This window comes from Aphelocoma coerulescens, chromosome 1, assembly GCF_041296385.1.
Source record: "Aphelocoma coerulescens isolate FSJ_1873_10779 chromosome 1, UR_Acoe_1.0, whole genome shotgun sequence".
Taxonomy (NCBI): domain Eukaryota; kingdom Metazoa; phylum Chordata; class Aves; order Passeriformes; family Corvidae; genus Aphelocoma; species Aphelocoma coerulescens.
The window spans coordinates 97,008,099-97,032,373 of record NC_091013.1 but is presented as its reverse complement, the minus strand read 5'-3'; the positions used below and the strand labels follow the sequence as shown (position 1 = coordinate 97,032,373).

The window sequence follows — 24,275 nt, the reverse complement described above, 5'->3', positions numbered from 1 at the left end:
GACAAAGATGTGGCTGGAAGAAGAGTACTGCTCTTTAATTTATGGAGCTACATTTTTCTTTATGTCTTAGAAAAATAGAACATTTTCTTGCATTTCAAGAGGAGTGAAAAAGTTGTGAAGATAAACATTTTATACCCTTGAGATTATATTTCAAACATTTCTAAAATTCTGGGTAGTATGTTTAGAAATGTGGAATTTTGGAGCAAGTGAAATTTTATTCTAGGCCCATGGAGAGTTTTATTTCAAATCCATCTCTTTATCCAAAACCTGGTTGTGAGCAGGTAACTGAAATTTAGCATATCAGATTGTGAAAGTCTGGCAAGACTCTACACAAGGCAAATGGAGGTGGGTACCAGACACAGTACTGTTTTCTTCATTAGACATTTTGGGGAAATCTGAGTGAGCCTTCCCCAAGGTTTAGCAGAGGGCTAAAGAATCCAGGAGACACAGAATAGTGTTTGGCTTCTTGAGGTCTGTGATGCTGAAATACACACAACACTGTGAAGAATGAAAAGTAAGTCAAGAAAAACATTTCTACTCCCATAATTTCTCTGAAAAAGCCAGCTTTGTATGGTAATTTCTCTACTAGCTTTCAGTTCCCACTACAAGCTACAGGGATAGATATTCATTCAAAGATGATGAAGCCTTCATTATTTTTAGAAAGTTCATCACAGCACATTTACTTGTACACTGTAAAGTATTTTCACAATTTAAACCTAAGGAGTTGTCAAAATAAATGAACAAAGTATGGTCTGTGACACTTTATCCTTTATTTATTTATATTTTCTATTGTCTGTTCAACTGTTTGTTAATTTGAAAAATTCAGCTTTTTGTGATAGGTCAGCCTCCTCGCTGTTCCCTTGAATTAGCGAGATCATATTCTTTCCCTGACTAGATATTCTCCTAATAGCAAACACATTAGCTGAGACAGTTGTGTTTGGGCTGGAAGAGCCGTGGTCGCCTCAGATAATCCAAAGGATTATTCCATGACAGATTATCCTAAATGAAGCTTTTCCCAAACCACCTGCTTTCTGCAAGGTCTCACTTCTGTGCGACTCGGAGTCAAGCCACATTTCAGCTCTTGCAGGAGGAGGAATTCCAAAGGGAAGGGACGGAGGTGGCAGAACTGGGTGCCATGTGGTAGGCATGTCAGCGGAGGGAACGGCATGCCACACACCTGCTTGGGGCTCTGCCGTGCCACAAGTTAACATTTTGATGAGCAATTTCCATTCTGTTGTTTTCTCTCAACACATGGGGTTCAAAAAACAGTTAAAAGAAAACTGTACCCATTTGCTCATCTCAGAAGCCTGTGATTTCAGAAGAGTCTGCCAGATTAATTTTCACATATAGAGTATTTCAGAGTTGAAACACACAGAGGAATGCAGTTTATCTTTTGAAATTGTAGTGTGATGGCCAAAGAAGAGTAAGTATGCATTGCTCAAACTTCATGGAATGACACTGACTGATGGCTTATAATTGTCAAAAAAACCCCAAACCTTTTGCTGTAATCATAATCTTCAGAGATTTCTCAATTCTGTGTAATAATCATGAATACTAACTTCTCCAGGAAGGGGTTTTTTGGCGGCTATATAAAAACAATTAGATACATGCAACAATCATTTTGCTGTCTGCACATCTGTGGAGAACCTGCTTTCTGTAGTAACTGTACTTGAACTAGTTTTCCTTGAAACCTGCACTTGGATGATAGAATAAAATCTATTGATCTGCTATGTTAAAACATTTCATTTTTGTCCATACTATCTCCAGAAAACCCTGTTGGGTGGGGGCAGACAGGAGAGCATGGAGGGGAAATGTCTGCAGAATCCCATTGGCATTGCTGCAGAAAGGATGCAGGTCTCACAGAGCACTCTTACCCAGACTTTATATTTTAGTCAGAAATAGGCTAGTCCTTTGCTAATTTACCCTGAGCAGTAGCTGTCATGCAGTTGAGGAAAGAATTAGACATGTATTTCCTGGTTAAACCTCTAATCTGATATTCATATAGCCAATTTGGTTGTAAATTTTGGCTACTGAAAATTTTCTGGCTTGCAGTAGGCCTGTATCTGTGTAATTGGAAGACAGAAGAGATTCTCTCACTTCAATCTGACGCTTATCTCCATCCTCCTTAAGGCAGGAGAAAAGCCAAGGGATTTAGCATCTTCCTTGTTTTCTTGCAACCTACTGAGATTAACTATGGTTAGAAGCTCTTCTTGATGCATTTTGTAGCAGGATGTCCGTGCTGCTAGATACCTTTCATTGCTGAAGTCTGAAGCATTAAATTATTCAATAACCCCTTGTTGTCTTCCAGAAGAGTATCAGCTTGTAAAAAGTGACATGATCAACACAAAAGTCATCCTCTGACATGGCCTTGGACCCACAGATCATGTTCATGCACTCGCTAGTAGAGCAGTTTTACAGGTTTCTCAGTAACCTTTTACAGAGTTAATTTCGCTGGTCCATTTCAAGGGGTCCTCTTGATTATATGCCAGTCAGAAGAGATGGTATTTGAGAATGGTTGATATGCTCACAATTTTTATAAGCAGAGACCTTGATGAGTTCCTCCACAGTCAGTCTCCTTGGGCTAAAATTTCAACCTATTACATGGGGATTTAGCCACTCATTTCCCATAAACATCAATGGGAGTCATGTGGCTAAATCCCTGTGCAACACATTGAGAATGTATTCCCTTATGTTTAAACTCATTTTGATGCAGATGCTTTCTTCTGCAGGAAACAAGAGAATCATAGAAACCATTTATTTCTTTCATTTGTCTGCCCCAGATCTCCAGACTCCCAAATTACCTTCTCTTCTGCCTAGGTACTACAATATCCTACAGGATTCGCTGAATCTGTGTGTGACACCAAGTTAGAGGCCAAGCTTCCAGACATGAGGACAATGGATGCTAATTGGTATTTATTATCTACTCATGTGTGGAGAAAATTGGACAGATGACAGGCTGCCCCTTCACCCATGAGAATGAGACTTTTCATTTCTCTCAGTTCTCTGTCACCTGCTGTATCACATACTAGAGGGCCCACAGGCTGTTTTTAACTAGTGGTCTTTGACGATGAGTTGCAGTGTAGGATCATTGCTTGGCTCTCGGTTGATGTGTGCTTTGTGATACTCTCCCACAAGGTTAAGGGATCTGCTATGAACACGATATGGAGACTCTACTAACTTCCTTAGTCAGGAAGAGGGTCTTTTAGACTAATTATTGGAGGGAGGGGAAATGAAAGGCTATCAGGATGTAGGCACAAATGTGAATATAGTATTTCAAAATCACTGGGCATGATTTTCAGTAATGGCATATGTGTGTTAAGATGCAATTTTGTGCCTGGAAAGAATTGTGTTCATTATAAATGGCAGGTGCTTTTAAAGCATTTAAATATTGCATTTTCTGTTTCCACCTGCACACCAGGTAACTGGGTATTAATATGCTACTAGTTGAGCCCATGATTCATTGCAGGTGCAGTGCTTGGGAAATCAAGGATTGCATTGAGGTCCTGATGAAAATCATGCCCTCAGGCACATCTGAGCTCCATTTTGATCAACAAGCCAAAAATAAGACTTTTATTTCAATTACAGTTCGTCTGATTTTGAACTTAATGATGCAACTTGAAGTCTATTGGCTTAGCTCCTGAGACCCAGGAAGGAGGATGTCTGGGACCTTGCCTATTCAGTGGAATAGAGGTTCCCATTAAATTCACTCTGATCTCATTACATGTCTTTTATTTGGTCAGAAGCTCTATTTTTGCTCTTCCTGGCCTTATTGAATCTGTTGTTGATTCATTGTGCAGACTTGGTATTAATGAAAAAGACTGCCTCACTCAGGTCTCTCTGGAGGGTGAGATTTTCCATAGCCCTGTGTCTGTAGCACACGTTGGAAGCACAGACTCTGATGGGTTGCCTTGTGAAACTAGATTCGAGCAGAGCTTTATTAATAGGCTGATGAGATGTATCAGCCTGGCGAGGCTGCCTGCCTCCATAATGAGCGAGGGCTGTATTTTACTTCACTTAACGAAGAGAAAAATCCTCAGCAATGCCTTTTCTGTACCCCTGCTATCTCGGCTCCACATTCCACTTTCAAAGACCTCTTTAAAGGTGTCTATTATTCCAGCTGCCTTTAGGTGTCACTCGAAGCTTTGGGTTCCTCCTGTTCATCTGTCCCTTTGTGTGCTGAGCCCGGCCCTGCCATTCAGCTGCCCCAGCAACCTGGGGGCCCCCTGGTCACCCCCCAGTGACTGCTTCCCTCGCTTTGTGGTTGCATTGCTTGTCCACACGAGTTGCACAACATTAGGTTGAATGAAAATGAAAGTAATTCATTTTGGTAGCTTTTCTCATTTCCAGCAAAGCTGGATGTCAGAGGCTGCACCTGCATTACCTGAATTGGAAGCTCTGCCACAGGACAGGATGGTTGTCCTACAATATGTTATGGGTTGAAGACCCACATTTTTAGCTTGTGTAAGAGTGGAAGGGCTGACTTCTGTCCTGCTTTTGTCAGCCATTGTCAAGGTGTCCTAGCTCCTTTTGCTACTAAGTTTCAGGAACTGTTAATCTGGTCTTTTCTGTTTCAAGACGATTCTGAACATTTTTGAGTGGGCCAAATACTTTCTTGGCCTTCTGACGAAGCTTAGGTCGCTCATATGGTAAATCATTAATTTGGAGACTGTATTCCGCCTTTGCTGGGAGTTAAGAGTGGTGTTCTAATAGCTTCCTTCCATCTGGAACAGTCATAAACCAGATGGATAAGGGATTGGCACCACTTATTTTGAGTCTTTACCCAATTCACCCTGTGTAAAGGGACCTTGCAATATTTCCCAGGCAATTGTTGCATGTATCCAGTATCACAAGTGAAAAATATCAGGATCGGATATGTGGGCTGCCTCTTGGGGAAAGGTTGGAAGGGGTGAGCAATAAAAATTACATCTTTCTTTAGCAGTGTTATTTTGGAGTCCATGATTAGGAACAATATGTATGAATTTTTGTATCGAAGTATTATTTGGAAAGGTAGTCATCTAGTTTGAATTCCAAAGTTTATAGCACCTTGGGCTAAGCCACTTCAATGCAGAATTTGTATCTGATGTTGAATGGAAAGGCATAGGTTTTCAAAGATGTTGTGTATAAAGATGCTGGCATCTTCTTGTACCAGATTCATCATCTTCATCCGTGTTTTCATGAAAATGAATTCATCACGCTGCATTTCAGTACATTCCTTTAATATGATTTAGTAAGGATGAGAATATTGCCAGAAACTAGAAGTTGCACCTACATTTATTTATTTATTTTGGTAAATTAGAAATATTATTGTTTTCATTAGTGAATGGCTGGAAGGAAGAAGTCAAGCGGTTGTGCAAATAGCATTTATTATGGAGAGTGTTTTCATTTATAATATGCCTTTAAAGAACTGCTCTTTGGCCCAAGCCATACTGCAGTGTTTAAGAATTGCTTCAAGAACACTTCTGATGTTGCTGAATACCAGAACAGATTCATAATGGTAGCCTATTTTACTTTGGCTTAAAGAAAAAAAAGGAAGAAAAAAAATATAATTCAAGAAAGGCCATAAAATTCAGGTGACAAAATTGAAAGGTTCACAAAGACTTCTTACGCATACCAGAGACATGGTATTGCAAAGTGCAGGAAGGAAAGCAGGAAGGTGAGTGTGCCTAAATGGGCAAAAGTGGAAGAGGTTGTTCAAGTCAAAAAAGTGCCTTTCACTAAGCTCAAGTCCAGGACAAGCAGATCCATAAGAAAGGTTTATAAATCTCAGATAAAAGGTACAGAGAAAAGGGTGCAACAGTGGTTGAAAAAGCAAAGAGCAAACCCATAGAAAGAAAAGGTTCTGTAGTTTAACTTGAGTTTGAGGGGGAATAGATGGGGACATTTTCAAAGAAAAGAAGAAGGATATAAGGATGGGAATACTGAGGTATTGTAAAGAATTTCTTTTCATTTGTCATCACTGTTTGTATTGAAGAACATTATGATTCTCAGCCAGTTAAGATCCTTTATAGACACCTTCCACAGAGGGTGTAGGGGCACATTGTCTAGGATCATATTGCGTATGAATCCTAGGACATGCAGGGAACTGGGATGGGTGGTGTTGGTGAGCCTAACAAAACAAACAAACAAACCAAATAATGCAATCTGTTCTGCAAGTTAGCTGGAGAAACAAGGAGATTCAAAAATTGCTCAATTACTTTGAAAGACCAAGTGGTTGTCTCATGAATTAATTTGGCAAACCTCTTTTCGGTAGTTTATAAATTGTTTACCATTATAGTTTAAACCATAAACACTTTCTTGTAGGCTGGTTAGTCTTTACTAACTCTTTCCACTTGGCTGGAAGAATCTGTCCATGCCTGAGTGCCTCAATGCCTAATGCCTCCTGTGCTGAACAGCCCATCCCTCTGGTCCCAGGTGTCATCTCTGCAGATGGGCACCTTTTGAAGCAGTAAATGCCAGGAGGTTTTGTCACTTCCCGCTACCAGCTCGGTGCTGGTCTGTGAAGCAGTAATTGGCAGCCAATATTGTGTATTGCATCCAGGATCCATTTCCCAGGATATCCATGAGGATAGAAGAGATGGGGCAAATGTTATCACTACAGAAGTTAAAAATTCATTCCAGTCTGTCTTTGTGGTTTTATGATAAGGAGTGTATTAGAAGAGCCAGTTCCTTTTAGCAGTTTCTCCCTGAAATGTGCTGGAATGAGAAGTGTTCAGATGAAATCCTTTGTGCTAGCACCTCTCTCTCTTCATCTTCTGCCATTCCCAAATTGCAAATTTGTCTCAAGAAAGATGCTAAATTGAGGTATTGGGTCAAGAAGTGTGTCTCAGAGCAACTCATTACAAAACACTTAAAATACAGCTGTGCCTCTTGTTATAAAATCAAATTAAACTGAACTATAAAAAAAATTATAAGAGAACAAAAGCACCAAAGTAATAAGCAGAAACATTGGCATTCAACATTAGTTCGCCTGACCCTCATAGTATGGAAATACCCAGATTAATCAGTTCTTTGAAAACTGAAGACAAGAGCACAACCTGTTAACAGCAGTAGTCCAGTTTCCCTACAGCCAGTAGCACCAGTACAAACCAGGGGAATAAAATTTAGACTTGCACCTAGGTTTTGCTGCTAACTCCTTAAATTTGTGCTGGATGAATGCCAAAAACTCTACTCAAACATGGGACCAACAGGAAATTAAAAGCTTTTCTCTCTTAAAATGCCAGAGATATAGAAGTTGCACAACCAATACTGTGGTTCTCAAGTTTCTGAAGTCACATAGGCTGTTTTTAATTATTTATTCCAATCCAGATCAAACTTAGACTAGTTTGGTGACAGTCTTGCCTTTTGCCATTTTGTTTCAATTTATCTCCAAGTTATCTCTTGCTAGAAACTAGAAAAATTGTTAACAAAAGGCAAGTTTCACTGATGTCAGTGAGAGTACCAAAAGAAGAAAGTTGTGAGGATTAGGCTCTCAGTGTTCATACCAGCTGGAAATAGGTTGGGATCCCATTCGAATGTCAGATGGTGGTGGCAGCTACTGCTGCTTGATTTTGAAACCTGACATCTTCTGCCCTGCCTATGTTAGAGGCAATTCTGTGGCCCCATAGCAAAGGTTTCAGGGCTAGTGTCTTATTCCAGCACCAGTTCCAGATGATGATCCACAAAAAAAAGGGCAGTTCTCTCTGTCTTCAGCGCAAAGGAACAGCCCAGAAACACAGTCTTGCAGAATGACATCTTTAGTTAAGAGAAACAAAAGGCTGAGCTGGGAAGGTCATTGTTTTGTCTTTTCTTGCTTATGCTTGCCTGATTTCTAACTTTAGAATTAATATAAAACATATCTTCTTTGCTTGTCTGCTTTCTGTGACTATTTGTATTATCTGTATAGAATTGTTAACGCTTTACAAAATGTTTTCATAGCTCACCATGATGATCAGTATGTTGGAAACAGGGATCTTAAAATATGGATTACTGATGTGATCATTTGCCCCAGCTTCAACCTTTCTAGATAATCTCTAATACAACAGGCATTAAAAAATACAGCTTGTGATAACAGGAGCTGCTTATTTGCTCCCTAGCAGAGCTATGAAGAACTCTGTGTTTTCACTTTGCAAACCTTGGCAAAGATATAATACTTTATATGCCAATTTTTTTAAAATGATGGAATTTTGCTTTCATGCCCAGGATTAAAACTGCCTAAGGTACCAACCAATAGAAAACTTGACAGTGGGGGGAATACCCCAAGAGCCTTGTATGCTATTTTTTTATAGACTTTAGACATTAGCAGATATTACTACAGCAGGACAAAGAGCTCTCTGGACTTTTTGCTCTGAGAACTACAAAAATAAGCATCTGACATTAAATAGAACAATAAAAATACCTTCCCAAACTGTATCCTGGTTTGACAAATCTCAACTGAAAGTAAATGAGATAGCTCAAATGCCAATACCCTAGAAAAAATGGAGGAGAAATGTTAGAATGAAAAAATGTATAATCTAGGTTAGTAATTGCTCTTTCTGTTTTTAAAAAATCAAAAAGACAAGTTAATAAACCCTGGATCATTCAGCTGCTAGCTTACTTAATAGATCAACAGAGAAGTTTTCCAAATTTCTCTCAATTTTACACACCAGTTCATTGCTGCGACCTGGAGTGAAGCTGTTTACAGCTCTGTGCTAAGTAGAAAGTTCAAATCAATTCTTGTCCATTAGAGTTAGGTATAACTGATGAAATATCCCCAGAGGAGCATTGTAAATGTAGCAAGATGTCCTCTGCCATTACAGAAATGGGGAAGCATGGTGGATTACTTACCTTCTCTCTTACACTTAATGTTTCTGAAATGCTGCCAGGCAGAAAAGGCTTATCTTGTCTTACTGGGTTTAAGAGAGGTCTGTGCTGTAGTCTGGGATACAGGGGAGGAAAAAAAGGTAGCAGTACTGAGGGCAGACCCATATTAGGCCTTATTCCCAGACAGGACCAAGAACAAAAAAAAAAAAAAAAAAAAAAAAGAGAAAAGCTATTCAATAACCAACAGTGGATTCAAAATACATGCAGGAAATATCTGATCCAAAAATCAGTACTAGGGAGTTTTTAATAATGTAACTGAAATTTTTGTGCAGTGAGCTATATAATAAATTCACTCATTAAAATATACACTGAAATAGCATTGGGGCAGAACATACAAACAATAGAAACCAAGAAATCCATGCTTAAGGATGTCTCCAAATGCCAAAGCACAGTGAGCATGGTATTGAAAGTAGCTAGCATTCACAATTTCTCTCCATAAGGAAAAGAGCCTTCAGCCTACTTTTCACTTTTCACTGCTATGAATTTGGCTCTAGGACTGTACTTGAAGTTGTAAAGAAATATGGGAAGTCTAGCTTCTTGCATCAGGAGGCCTTTTGTATAAGGCCTTTGCTAGAGGTGTAAGGAAGTTTGTGGCTGCCAGACACACTTTACATTTTATAACACCTGACTGAGATGTTCCCAGTCTACTCTTGCTGCTGACATACAAGATTGCTCAGTTATGGGGTCAGAGTGATCTCAGCTGCATGTGACAGTCTGCCAGCAAGCACAAGACAGTAGAGCAGAGGGGAAAACACAACGTAGTGAAACCTCTTGGAGACTGAATGGCAGAGAAGAGAGAAAAGGAGACACAGGGCTGGGAAAAGCCATGCTGCAAACTGGCCTGTGAAAGTGAATCTTGATGTAGAGTTCAGTTTTATGAAAGACTCAGTAAATATCCAGTGCCCTCAGAGCATTCAGAAGGAAATCAGAAATACACAATGCAATTGGAAGAAGTGTGCATCCCCCCTTAACAGCCCCAGAAAATGTTGCCATAATGGACTATAGTCTATGCTGCCTACAGAGAAACTAGACTTGCTTTGCATGGTGCATGAAATTTTAAGCAACTCAATGACCCAAAGGGAAAAGATAGGGTCAGAAGTGGTAAAATCCTGTGTGTGGTTTTTCTGGCTCTTGGGACATCTAACACAGCAGCTTCTACTGATCTCAGTTGCAACAAGTGCAACAGAAGGAAAAGCAAAGGTGGAACAGGAATAATGGAAGTCACTGGGAGGAAAAAAGAAGTATTCAAAGCAAAATATTTTTTAAGTAAAAGCACAGGACAAAATCTAATGAGAAATGGAAAAGCTTCAAGGTCCAATTTCATTATGTGGGATAGCAGGAGGAAAAGGGTCTTCAGGGTCTTCAATCACAAAGTGGATAGTGGAACTATTCCAAAAGTTAAATTACTTGCTTGGAATTTTAAAGTCTGATTTTCAGATTTTTGCTCATTACTTTCTTCTGTGAACCTGGCAAGTAACATCATCTCCAAGCCTTAATTTCTAGCCTGGAATTTAGGAATGTCTGCATTTCAGTAACCCACAAGGACAGTATGAGACAAAATATTTTGAAGGTTATGTGAGGAGATGATGCTTCATCTGTATGGTTTGCATAAGTATCTAAAGAAGAAAGAAATAGTGGGAAAGCACATCATGAGTGAGACCTAACCTGAGAGCAGTGGAACGTAGATTTGGTTGTACAAAATGCTCTTCCATCATAAAAGAATGATGATAAAGTGTATGGTGATGTCCAGCTCTGCTCCCAATCTCAGGCACAGTTTTCAAAGGATTTGACTCATATTAGAATGCATTAAACATGCAACTGAGTGTTGGAATCTAATGGATATTGAGGCACAAGCAAAATTCTGTTGATGTCAGTAGTAGATGACCTCAGCACTGCTTGTAATCAGAAGAAATCATTATTGACAGGTTTGACTTTATGATCTTTATTTTTCTCCCTAATTTTCTTTCCAAGCCGTAGAGTCTAAGACAGCCTCTGTTGAGAATGCCCATCAATGCATTAGTGTCACAAGGAAGGAGTCTGATCACTCTACATGACTACAAAGAAACAGGTTTCATTTATGATGGATATAGTGGTGTTCCTTCCCCCCTGCAGAAACCCTCCTGATTCCTCTGTCCGAAGCACCAGAGGCAGCTGCCTCTGCCCACCCCTCCCATACCCACTCTGGGTAGTGTTTTCCCCACGAGCTGCTCTTTTTCATCCTGCTGAGGTCTTTGGGGGAAAACAGCTCTTTGAAATGCTCAGGAAGCATAGCACAAATGGGCCCAAAGGCTGCTTCTTACAAGGCCAAGGAATAATCATTTAAGCTCCCTGCACTCCAAGATGTATTTCCCTGCTGACTCTACTGTCACACACTGCTGTAGACATCTTTTCTCTGGGAAGAGAGAGCTTATATTGCTTTCAACCAATCTCCACTTCTCTCCCCCTCCTTCTGGATGGAGAATGCTCAAAGATGTGAAGTGGGATTGCCAGGAAACAACAAAATGCAGCCACAGGTAAAACTGAGTGATTAGTGGGAAGGCTTCTGCTCTCACTGCTGTGATGTAGCTAGAGAATGTTTGACACCTGGCACAACATGTTTAAATTTTGGGAAATTTTCCTGGAAAGTAAGGTCTCTGATCAGTTTGTAATGTAAGTCTTCCCCTATTAGTGTCAGAAAGCCTTAATCCCACCCTATTTCACTGTCTAACTTGTGACATGCAATTCTTTGTGAAGTATGACCATTTGCAAAAATATTAAGAGTTCTTTATCTCACCTATTTATATCTTGATTCTTTAATCTTAGGCCTGGCAAAACACCCCAAAATGGCATCTGTGCATACTTGTCCAGATTCTATTTTATTCTGCCATACTTCTCTTCTAATGAACATTTTCAAAATGTTCAGGTGAAGATTTTTGTGGTTATGAGTACTTATGCATCATTTGGAATCTGTCCTCCTGCTTGAAAAGTTTGTCATTCAGTTAAAAACAGGAAGCATATGACTTAGATGACCAGACTGATGGTATAAATAACAAATGGTAAAAAAAGAATCCTTCATATACTGCCAAAGGGATGTATACCATTTATCCAGACTGCTCAGCTCATGCAACTGAACAAAAACATCACTTGAAAAATTAAGACTTGTACCAAAAATAAAAAGGGGGTAAATTTTTCCATTCTGAATCAGTTGTACAGTCAACTCTACTAATCCTTCCTGACCAGCCTTGGAGATAGGGAACAGCTGTAAACATATGTCAGAATAATTGAATAATTGCATATATGGTTTTTCTGTACAAAGTGTTGCTATAAATAGCATTGCTGATCTCTCAGGACCTTACAAGCCACCTTTAACCCCGTTCTGCATATCCTCTTTGAAAATCAAAGGAATTGTATTGCTTCGATACAGAATTCTTTTATTTCTTTTCATCATGAATTGCAAAATTCATACCTTGTATTTGTCATTGCTCCAGGATTCAAAATTGCCATTAAGGAACTCTGGGCCATTTTAGTTTATGGCCTGTGCAATTGGTAAGATATAAATAAGGAAAGAAAGAAAGAAAGAAGAAAAATTAATTAGGGAGCAGGAGAAGAGGTTGTTTTCTCAGTAAGCATTAGAAAACTTGAGATATTCAAAATTGCACTGTGGAGGAGAAGCTTCTGAGCAAAGGCAGAAGAATCACTATCTGCTGTAGCTCTGCTTAGGGAGAGTGCTGGGGTAGGAATGGCAGGCATACTCATAAAATACAGTTAGTTTTGCTGACATGAGCTTGGGAATAACATACTCTCCATTTCCAAGTGGTGCTGCTCAGCCCAAATAAAAGAGGACGCAGGGAGAAGTTTTGGAGTCCTTTAATGGAGTATACATACATAAGTATATAACAGAAAAGTGCTTTAGGTAAGCCTTGGGCATACTGGGTCTCTTTTCTGTAAGTACAGGACTGATTGACCTTATCCCTTCATCTTCAAATATCAAATACTTCTGATATCACAAAAGAGACATCGCAGAGCTCAGGTAGTGCTCAATGACTGTCAAATGCTTACAAGTTACATATGTGAGTGTGTGTAAGTACATATACAAACATGCCTGTAAATACATATATATATATATATATATATATATATATATGTATATATATATATATGTAAAAATTAAATAGTTGCTTGCACATATGCATGCATGAATACGTATAACTGTTGAAGTTTGGTGGGTGTGTGTGCAGATATGTATACTTATATTTGTACATTACATATGTGAGATATATTCATGTAGTCACTAATTTCAGTCTAGCAACAGGGTCAAAAATAAGCATGGCATGTCTGATTAAGAAACCTGCTCTCTTTTCCAAAGCAGTGACATGGACTTTCTTCTAATGCAAAATAGAAATTTCACATGAGACAGAATTTTGGATGAAGACAGGACCTTAGGTTTCTCTGGTTCTAATGAAGAATATAGTATCTGTAACAGAGAGGAAAAACCTGTTTCCTTGTCTGGGAAGAAGCAGTTGTTTGAAGGTGCATGGGTTGGAGAATTGTTTATCTAATTCTTAGGGGGAAATCTTCGCCACCAGGAGATGCTAATGTAGGACATTAAAATTACTCCTGTGAAAAATTAATTCAGAATACATGTATATGATTCATTACAGGTCTGTCATTTTTACATACATGACATATGGTGCTTTCTGAAGCTTGGTCTTGTTAAGTGCTGAAATTATCTGACTGAGACAGGTTGTGCCTTTATAGATTTCATTCTAGGAGTTTTGAGCATTGGAAGCCATCGAACAAAAATCCTGAAAGCCACAGATCACCTTGGAGTGGCTGCAAACAACTTATTTCTGAGGAAAATAGTAATAGTGGATACCATAGTCCACAGGTGTTCAAGGACACTTGTATTCAATCCTTTGGGCCTTGTATCATCTTGAAGCAGATGGATTCTTAGTGTGACCATGAAGCAACAAAGGTTCTTGCTGATGTGTTTCATCAAAACCTGCTGTAATCCACTCTGCTGCCTGTAGCTCTTGGAGATCATCTTCACTGGAAGGAGGAGGTGAGGGAGCTATAGTATTTGAGGCTTTGTGATGAGTGTGAAAAGCCCCTTTCTGGGTGTTTGGAGGGTAGACTGGGTGTATTCCATGGGTCATCTCCGTGCTGTTATAAATAGGCTGCTGTAAACAAGAGGACAAATTACTCTGACTTGTTCCAGACAGACATCCAGTACGTGCAGCTCAGCAGGCAGCTTTTTCTGAGTCACTGTATGCAAATGAAGCCTCCCGTGAGACTTTGCGATACAACAGAAGAAAGCTTCTTGTTGTTTCAGTAATCATGAGCCACTGAGCCAAATAAACTAAGGCTGCCCATAGAACCACCCTTAACCTGGGGGAAGGACTGTCTGTGGCTCCTGCTTTCTCTTCCATCACTCAAGGCACTGGAATTCCCAGAATCACTGGGCCATCTTGATTTAGTCAGCTTTTGTGTTTGGTTTGACTAGAAAATGACCTCTTAAAAATGAGCCTATCCTGGGCAGTCAAAGGAAAACTTGACCACTTTTGAGTCAGAGTCGCAGTCCAGACTGGCTGCTGCTGTGCTTTTCTCTCTGGATTACCTAGTTACCAGAGCCCCCTCCATGCCTAAATAGCCATTGAAAACAGTGCATGATGTCTTGCCTCTGAGCAAGGAACAGTCAGAAGAGTCTGAATAGACTCATCAGCACCAATAAAGAGCTCCAATCTGACTGAGTAGATATAGGAACAAGCTTTTTCTATAAATCCAAGATACAGCCGTCCAGGATAGATGTGCTCACAGAGGGGGCTCGATATGTGAAATTGAAGGAATCATTTGAGAAAATGTTTGCACAGATAAATGTAATGAACTTCCTTTTCTGTCCTTTTGCTTTGTCATGTTCCCCATCCATACAAAGCCACAGTTTATCTTTCTGTTCTCAGGAACAAGGAAGCTGCCAGGCACAAACTGAAGAGCCCACACTAGCACAGAATGGAGCGAAACATTCTCCATCATCTGTACAGATCTGACCAGCCTGTATTTAAGTTTTCTCTCTGTGCAGGCACAAATGCAATTAGGAAACCTGTGATTTCTCCTGAGCTTGCCAGTCTAACAGCTTGGGAGAAGGAAGTGAGGAGAATGCAGGGAGTCACTGGGCTAACAGTGATCGGCAGCCACACTCAAAATGTCTGTTCAAGCAAGGAGGGTGTATCGGGCACCGAGGTCTCACTTCACTCCACAAACTGCAGCATCTCGGCACTTGGAGGCACCGTGCTCCTTGTCAATCAGTCTGTGACAGCCAGCACTGCCTCCACAAGCACTTCATTCCCCCTCCTGCCTTCTCTGGGGTGGTAGGAACTGAAGATGATAGGAAACCCAGGGTTATTGAAAGGTGAGGGTGTCACATGAGAGAGTTATCCTACTACATGCAAGACAAAGGTAAACACACAAACTAAAGCCCAGGTACAGTGATAGCATGGAACATTGATGGTGCCAGGAGAGGTAAGTAGGAGAAACAGAAAAAAGGTGTATACTACAGAGTATTAGAAACTGTAGATGTGAAAGTGGAGAACAAGTGGCAGGCTAAGGGACTAACTAGAAATGAGTAAAGAGAGACACAAGAAGGCAGATAAAGGGACAGGAAGAAAGGAAACTGTGGAAAAGGAAGAAATACAATGGAATGGATGGGTATCATTTATACTGCATCCTCTCATGAGATTCTGTGCCCAAAAAAATAGAGGTGATAGGATCTTTGAAACCTTCAAAAGAGATTAAACACACAATTTACATTAAAATAAAATGAGGGTTGTGAGTGTAACACAATGAGCTGGTCTTAAAAATTGTTCTCTGTATTCATAGCAGCATACAGTAACATCAGCATGAACTGCATGACTTAGAGCCCTACATATCAAAGTTAGCATGGGCCCCAAACACTTCATTAAATTCTTAGGCATATACTATGCAATGTCAGTGTGTATCAAGAGGTTGGGTATTTTTTCTCAAAAGCATGTATGTGTTTGTTCCCTACATGCTATAGATAACTTTACATAGATGAAATTGCCACAAATTACTCATTCTAAGATTTTGGGTGAGTTGCCAATTACTTTACAGTCTTCATACTGTATGAAGAACATGTGTTCTGAACACTGTTCTGAACACATACACACCACATTCCTGTCCTGAATTTCACCACAGATTTGCTTTCAAAGTTGCATCTGTGCCATTCCTTGAGACTTTAACCAGAAAGAAGTTCTGGTGCATTTCTTGAAGAAATAGTGATATAAAAGTCTTTTTTGGAGTAAGTGAAGGGCTGCATATAAGAAAACAGGCCCATAACTTCCACAAGTGAATTTTTTACAAAAGAAGTGGCAAATGGAGCAGCTCAGCTCCCACTTAGCAGAAAGTTTCATTAGAGCTGAAAAGTAGCATCTGATAAGACACTTCTCTAGAGCCCCCTAACCTGTTAACAGGAATAGGAAAACCTTCAAAGAGTTTTACTCAGTATATTGCTCATAGCAAGTACCACAGCCATGTAACAGTACTGAACTTGTATGGCTTTGCCTCTTGTAGATGAATCCCAAGGCAAGTGATCATTTGAGGCTTTACATAGTATGATATTTTCCTTTCATTTTACACAGGTATCTATAATTGCATATTACAGTAGGTGGTGAAGAATGTGGGGGTTTTAATGTCCTAATGACTGCAGTGGCCTCTCAGGCTGAAGCCTCCTGCTCTAAGTTTCAAAGGACAACGAAATACAATGACAATTATACTCCTCTGAAATAGAAGGTTTATTGTGTACAGCCAGGGCAGATGCTCACTTAGCTGTAACTGAGCTGCTAAAACAAAAGCTGTGTTTACCTGCTGCTGCTCAGTAGATTTGAAGCCTGACAGATCTGTTTGCTGCAATGCAAGAGGAGCCATAAGCATGCTTTAGGTTTAATGGCACACCTCTTGATGAGCCCTGAAATACTGCTCTGGGAGGTGAAGAGGAGGTGAAAATACTCTTCCCTCAGTCAGAAACCATCCCTGGACCATGAAATACACTTTGGTTGGGAAAAGGTGCCTCACAAAGGTGTCAGAAAAAGCACAAGGGTCAATAAAGAACCATGGACAAAATCTGTCAGATTTAACAGAACATTAATTCAAGCTGCTAGGCTTTAAAACTAAGCTTTTCTTTAATCGATTTTGTGGGAATGTTAGTGAAGAATGTAAATTGAAGCCCAGCTGATGAATCTGGGCAACTGTCATGTAATTAGTTTTTGTAAATGTAAATAATAAACGGATGTTCAGTAAAAAATAACCTGTTGCATAACCTGCTTGATAACCTGCTTTAAAATAGCCCTATTTAGAACCAGTTGCTTTTCTAATATATAGCACATGGATTTCCCTTAGCATCATTGAGATGACTTCGTGCATACCCTGGGGCAAGTTTTGGCCCCAAATCTTCTATAATTAAGTGCTAGTGGCTCACACAGTAAGCTCAAGATTTGGATAACTTACTTAAAGCTGTTAGTATTTAAATGGCCACGACTGGGGCCTTGATGTTAATGCCCCATTAATCCGTCTGCTCTGGGAGTCAGGTTTTCCCGCTTTAACATCTGTTGCAGCAGCAGTAGGTGCACCTACACTGGCAGTATGCAGACGGTCAGGTACACAGGGGAGGGTCTGCACATCTCTGCTAAAGGGACTGTTCTAGCAGAACTATGGTTTGTGTTGGGTGGAGCCATGCTCATTGCTTCTACCTGAAAAATCATCTTTATGTATCATCATATCCAGCCAAGCCCAATAACGGCTGACTTTTTAAAAAATGTCCTAGACTCCCATTTGGGTCCACCAGCATCTCTTATTTTAGCAGGAACTGAGTCAGACATAAAATAGAGGTTAGGTTTCTAATACCTAATACATTGTGAGCCAGAAAAAAAAAAAAACCTTTGCACCCTCTGGATGTCAAGATACCTGTATTTTGAAATTAAGATCTACTTGCATTTGACTGTCTTTTATTGCTCTGGTCTCAGAAATCTTAGACTTGTCAGAGATGTAGATGCTTTCTGAATATAGAAGCATGCTGTTGTTTGCATTAGTATTTGGGAGGTATCGTAACAAGATCTTTCTTATTGTGGATCCTACTATGATTATCTCTGTGGGGGATGGTTTGAAAACTTCAGCTCATATACAGAGCGAGTTCTTGCTTGCATAGAATTTAACATTTTAGCACTCGGGATGACGCCGACTTCTAGGTCATTCTCAGACATAATCTCGGAGATACTTTTTGACCTTTGAGGGGCTTTTGGGGTTTGGCTGCTTTCTTAACAGCTGAATTAGCCTGGTTAGTTCTGCCATTGATTCTCTTCCATGCCTTGTCTCACTGGTTACATCGGTGTACCCTTCCACGGAGAAAGTCCAATATTGTTTTACTGGGGGGAAGAGCCCTATCTGTTTTCCCAGGCTTGAGTGGAAGGCTATGTAAACTGAGGAAAGGAGGGCCAAGCTTGTTTCTTTGAGCTGAGACACCTTTTTTTAATGTTGGTATGAGGCAAAGTCAGGCTGTTCTTTGTATATGATTTTAGGCAACATTTGCATACACACATGAAACTTTTAGGTAGGCTTATTTTATAAATCTTAGTAAATTTTGAAAATCCCTTTACACTTAAAGAAGGTTGTCATAAGTATTGTCAAAGTGATAAAAATCACACCACTTTAGGCAGTTTGAGTCGCTAGTGACTGCAGTGTTATGCTTGGTGTTTAGAAAAGCTCTCAGCTGTCAGTCATACCAGCAGTACACATAGGAGTAGGAGTGCTGGTTTGGGCAGGCTGAAGGTAATTAAAACATCCTCTCTATAAGGACTCATAGGATGAACTTCAAAATTAGCTTGCACTTGGGGGAGTAAGCAGCATTGTATTTCTTCCTCATATTTAAGTGTTATGCTAGCCAGAATGGGTGTCAGAAGTGTTTTGTCTGTCAGCTGCTTGGAAGGTCCTCTGTGACATATGTGGGGCTTTAGGATGCAGGCCCTGTGGTAGCTGGGGTAAGCCATGAAATATTACATGAATCTTGTAAGTGTAGAGGTCAGGTTATCAGTGCACATCAGCTGGAAAATAAACACGCCGCCTCCGGCCACCTTTGTCACAAGACTCTTCAGCAGCAGGCAGACACATGGTGGGCTTGTCTTCTGTCAGGCTCAGCAGGAATTCCTTTCTGTTCTTTAAAAGAAGCTATATTTGGCTCTGCAGTTGGACAGGTACATACCATTAGTTAGCAGAGACCTGCAGAAAGCTAAGATGGAGCACAGGCTGTGGTCGGTTGATACATGGGCTTCAGGGACCAAACCAGTTGAATAAATTTCCCTCCTTGGCTGCTCAGATTTACCAACATATTGCACAGCTCTCCCACTCATCTCAGCACAGATGTTTGTAGAGTCAAGCTACAAACAGAGACCACCAATCTTTCTTTAAATCATGAATTTTTGCAGGGATTGTAGAGTAATTTTCTGCAATGGCCTGGGGAGTAACGAGAATACCTTACCTGATACTGCTTCTGAAATCACTATTTCATTGGACCTCCAGCCTCAGGGCATGATTTGCAATGTAATCAGTACTGCATTTATGTTTACCATTTTGTGCAGGAAGCACCATTGCTGATACAACCAGCTCGACTTCTTCAAAGATGTATCTTAATGCTGAATTTGGAGTTGGGCCCCTGAAGGTAGAGCAAGAGGAAAGTTTTCTGGATGTCATACTTGACCAATGACAAAGGTTAGCAGAAGTATAATTCAGAAGCCAATATGATCTTTATATAATGTCACCTGAAACTTTGTGAGATGTTCTCCCTTCACACCATGGAAGGAGCCAACAGACAGCAGTGCTGTACTCATAAGACCTCAGGCTGAGTGAAGTGTCAGGAAGATGCTGCACTGTCAGGAAGGGGCTGCCTTGTCAGGGCTACATGGCAGCATAAAATCTGAAGTAGCCCCTCCTATGTAAGGACACAGGAGTTAAATCACTTAGTGTATCTGGTTCAAAGAAGGTTGTCTTTTTTCCCCTTGCTTCCAAAAAACATAAAACCAGACACCACTCAAATGAAGATAACCTAATTTTTCTCTTTGATAACATGACTGCTGTAAAGACAGACTTTGTTCTTCTTGCTGAAAACTATCAATAAAAAGTTTATTTCTCTGTCTCTGCCTTCCCCTTGCATCTCACCCATAAGGTCTTTACTTTCCAGTTTAAAAAATTAAAGATTATTTCCAGTACAGGCTGAAATCAGTCAGGATCTGGTTTGTTTTATGTAGTAACTTCTGTGTCTCAGGTTTAGTGGTTTTCCTGTCTGCACTCCTTGCTGCCTGGGGAGGTTATGGATAGGAAGTGACAGCGATGTTTCATCCCACTGTGTCCAGACACTTGTACTCCCTTCACTGCCACCCCCCGCATCTCTCTGTCATACTTTTTGTCTTTGTGTGCAGCTTTTTGCAGTGTTTCAATACTCAGGTAAGTGGACTATTATTTTTTTCTTTTATAGGCTTATATCCATGGTTCAATAGTACAGAAGAGTGCAAGGCTCACTCTGTCTGTCATTTACTTTCTTAGGATACTTTCTAGAGAGAGACAAGTTCCCTTTTTGCACACTTAGCTTTCTGAATTTGTGACACAAGCATTTAACCTTTCCACAGACTTGCCAACTTGTGATTCAGGAGGTCACATATGCTTTAAAGTAATTTCCCCAACTCCATTCTCACATCTTGTTACCTGATCCATATATACTGCTCTCTTTTTATGCAATGGATTAACCACTCTGCTGTGTGGCTGTTCCTCTTTGGGGACCTGATGCTGAAAGCCATTTCTTCAACCTGGTCAGTTTTACTCCTTGCTGGTTTACTTCTTTCTTCATATACAACTCTGCCTAATTCACAGGCTTATCCAATGAACATGAATTTAGTCTCCTTCTGGTTATTCATCTTCTAACCTACCAAAGTGTGTTTCATGGGTTTCCATATTTTTGTGGATGGTTTTTAGACCAGAAAAACACAGTGTACCTTGGAGTCATCGTCATCAAGCTGGAAAAACAATCAAGACCTGCTCAGCCCATCTCCCCAGGGCCAATGAAGGATGTGTGCATTGCATGTCTAATGTTTTGTCTAGGTCAGTTTTAAACACACATTCAAACTTCAGTTACTTCCCTAAGGAGACTACTTTTCAGGTTTATAATATTTGCTCCTTGGAATTTCAGCTTTACATTACTGGTGTTGATTTCATCCATATACCTTTATATTATTAGCTAACCTCTTTTCTTCCTTTTCTTTTTTTTTTTTTTTTTTTGTCATTTGCACCTTTCCATTATATGCAGCTTGTTTTCATGCCTTTGCCCTCATCTGAGAGTCACTGGCATGTAACCAGGCTATTGCAGATGTAGCTCTTAATTTCTTTCCCTAATAGCTCAGTCTTTCTACCATACTGGCTGCTTATGAGGCTCTTCTCTGAACTGTCTACAATCACTCTGATGAGGAGGTGCCCAGAAACAACTGTCACATTCCAGGTGATTTCACCTCAGAGCAGAGACAGAGAGACTATTGCTGTATCTTGCTGTTATGTGATGTGATTACTTAGCTTTTAATGGTGACGATTTGTCTTGACTTTTCTCTGTGTGTTCAGTCTAGACTGTGGCCATTGTCTGTGGTTCTTTAAAAGATTCTCTTTAGAAGCCTCCAGGCCTGTTCCATTGATCTGAATTGTTCATTTTCCTTTCAGGCTCCTTCAGCCCCTTTCTTTCCTCTTTTTCCTCAAGTGTAGCTGTCACAAAACTCAGTATAATCCTCTCAGGGTTGGTGTGTTTCAAACACTTCAGTTAACAGTTCAGCTCTACCTGCTTTTGGAGCCAGTCCTGTGGGCCAGGATTTTTGAGGCTACTTGCTCCAATGTGTAGGAAATACTGGCACTCACCTTTAGCTAGCTAAGTCTAGCCAAGGCTTCTTTGAAAATGTTCAGTTCAGTAATGACTCCGCATGAAACTGGTTTTTCAAGTAACATGCATACTCAATCCGGGCACTTCCCAGCCTTTGGGTGACTTGAGCCCAAATATTTCACCTTTTGATGTTTATCTATACAACTCTATAGAAAGAACCAAACAGAAATGCCATGTTGAGATACTCTGGAATTTCTGAAGGTGTTTGTATTCCAGTACAAATTTTGCTTTGGCACTTACTGTCAAAAGAACAGACGTCAGGTTAAAGTAAACAAATAATCTGAGCAGCTTCTTAAAATGCATGAAATGTAAAAGGCAAGGCTTCATTTTTCTCCAACGCTCTGCACCAGGTAAACCTACTTTGTCCACCTGTCAGTTGCATATTTTGATCCCTGTTATGCTTACAAACATGGGGGTGTTTTTTTGTTATCATGTTGCTCATTCCTTAAATATTTACTCTTGACATGTGTATATGCAGATATGAAAAAAAAGCTTTTGCATTTCCATATGCCCAGAGTGCTTTGGGTTCATGTTTAGCTCTGGAACCCCCTGGGTGGTAGCAGCACTACTTGTGACCTTTGTGCTCACTGCAATGTCATGACCTCTGTGCTAATTGTAGCCTGGTATTGAAAGGACAGAATTTATGTCCTTGCTAGTGAAGCCTGTTCAGGATAAGATAAGAAAAAGATGCATACCTCTCCACTGTCTGCTAACTTTGATAGTGCAAGATAAGAAAAATACGCAGAATACAGTGGAAGGCACCATAAGCTGTGAACAAGCTGCTATAAATATATTTGTGTTGAAATGCACATTGAGTTCTCTCTGTCCTATAGCTGGACATGGTCATGCTAGTCCTTTTGGGCTGGTAACACATCCCTGCTTAGAGGTTTTGGTAGATATGTTCCTAATCAGTAAACTGATTTGAGTAGTTCTGTCCCCTGAGTTCTTTCTTAACTCTTACTTGAGACAAAAGTTGCAACAGACATTGATGAACATATTCGATTCTGCCGGTCTGACTCATGGCATCTTGGTATTTTATGTTTGTCATTTATGTCTAAGTAAGAGTTTGGAAAAGTTGTGTCAAAGTTGTATCAAATCAGAATAATGGTTTTGTTTTTATAATTCTCTTCATTTTAGTGTTCTTATTTTGTATCTTTCTTTCTAAAATCTAGTTTACTCTATCAAGACCTATTCCACCATATCTGCTATTACAAAACTCAAGGTTTTTAGAAAGCCAGGCCTATTTTAAACACAAGCAAAACAGGTAGGGGCCTAAGGTAATGGCTTGGTGGAACAGGGAGTCCAAATGTTGGTCCCCAAAGTCTTAGAGTGATGTGGTTTCTTGCCTGAACTGCTGTGTCAAGAGTCTGTGAAAATAGACAGCTCTCCAAGTAGTCGTAACTTCTCATCTTGCTTTCCATGGGGCCAGCAGTGTGGTGTTATCTCACAGGGAACAGGCACATGTACACAGTGTTGCAAGGTTGCAGCCAGCCAGGGCTCCCTCTTGCCATTTACGTGATTATGTTCGCAGATGTAGCTCTTAATTTCTTAAGGAAACTTCTGTGCCCATTTGGCTGGGAAGCTTTATACTTCCTATGGAAATAAAATACAAAAAAGGACGTTATTTGTTCTCTTCCTCTGATTTTAGGAGGTGGTTGAGTTATGGAATTTCTTTTTCAAATGTTTCCCAAACCTTCACATTCATTTTTGTCTTTCTTGCCTTTAAATAGTTTCTACACAAAAAACTTAAAGTGTTTGCTCAACACCCATGAATTAAGATGCCTGTGAAGTTGATCTATTATTATCTTGATTGGTCTTACAGAGAAGCTGAAGCACAGAGCACTGAAATATCTTTCTCAAGGCCAAGCACAGATTCCCCAGAAGAGGTGCAAGTAGGACCCAGATTTCCTGATTCCTAATGCTGTTCTTTAAAATAAATAGAATTCCCTTTTGACTTGTGAGAATGTTCTTTGATGGTGGTGACAGCCATGTTCATATTTGTAAAATTTTTCTTTTCCTTTTTGATCTCACATTCTCTAAACATTATTATTATTATTATTATTATTATTATTATTATTATTATTATTGCTGCCAGCTCTAAACAATTTCTGTTTTCATTTTGGCAATCACGCGTTTTCCATCAAATTGGTGGAGCCATCACTTACTGAACTTCTTCACAGTATTAAAATTGAGATTGAGTTGAGGCTGCTTTGACTCTTCTTTTCTAGCTTTATTTTTTTCTCTTTTAATAAAGGAAAATCAAACTGATATGTTCTACATTTACACCTGTACCTTCTTTTACTTGGTATATTATGATTGAGGGCTCTGTTTCTTACTACTCCTTTTCTATTATCATGCGTATCCATTTGCAATGAAATACCCATCCATCTTCACCGTTGTATTTTCACACTGCAGTCATAAACCTCATTGCCTCTCAGGCCCCAATTGCAAACCCTTTTCTTTTCTGTCCTTTCCTGGAGATTTG

The 24,275-nt window shown here is 39.9% G+C and overlaps 1 long non-coding RNA gene across 1 annotated transcript in view; it reads left to right on the top strand.

The window, feature by feature from the left end:
• LOC138112790 (uncharacterized) overlaps positions 1-23,732 on the top strand; it is a 397,150-nt gene extending 373,418 nt beyond the window's left edge. Inside the window, exon 9 of the long non-coding RNA XR_011151840.1 lies at positions 23,613-23,732. This is a non-coding gene — a long non-coding RNA (uncharacterized lncRNA). The remainder of the gene's footprint in view (positions 1-23,612) is intronic.
• Positions 23,733-24,275: the final 543 nt, after the last annotated feature.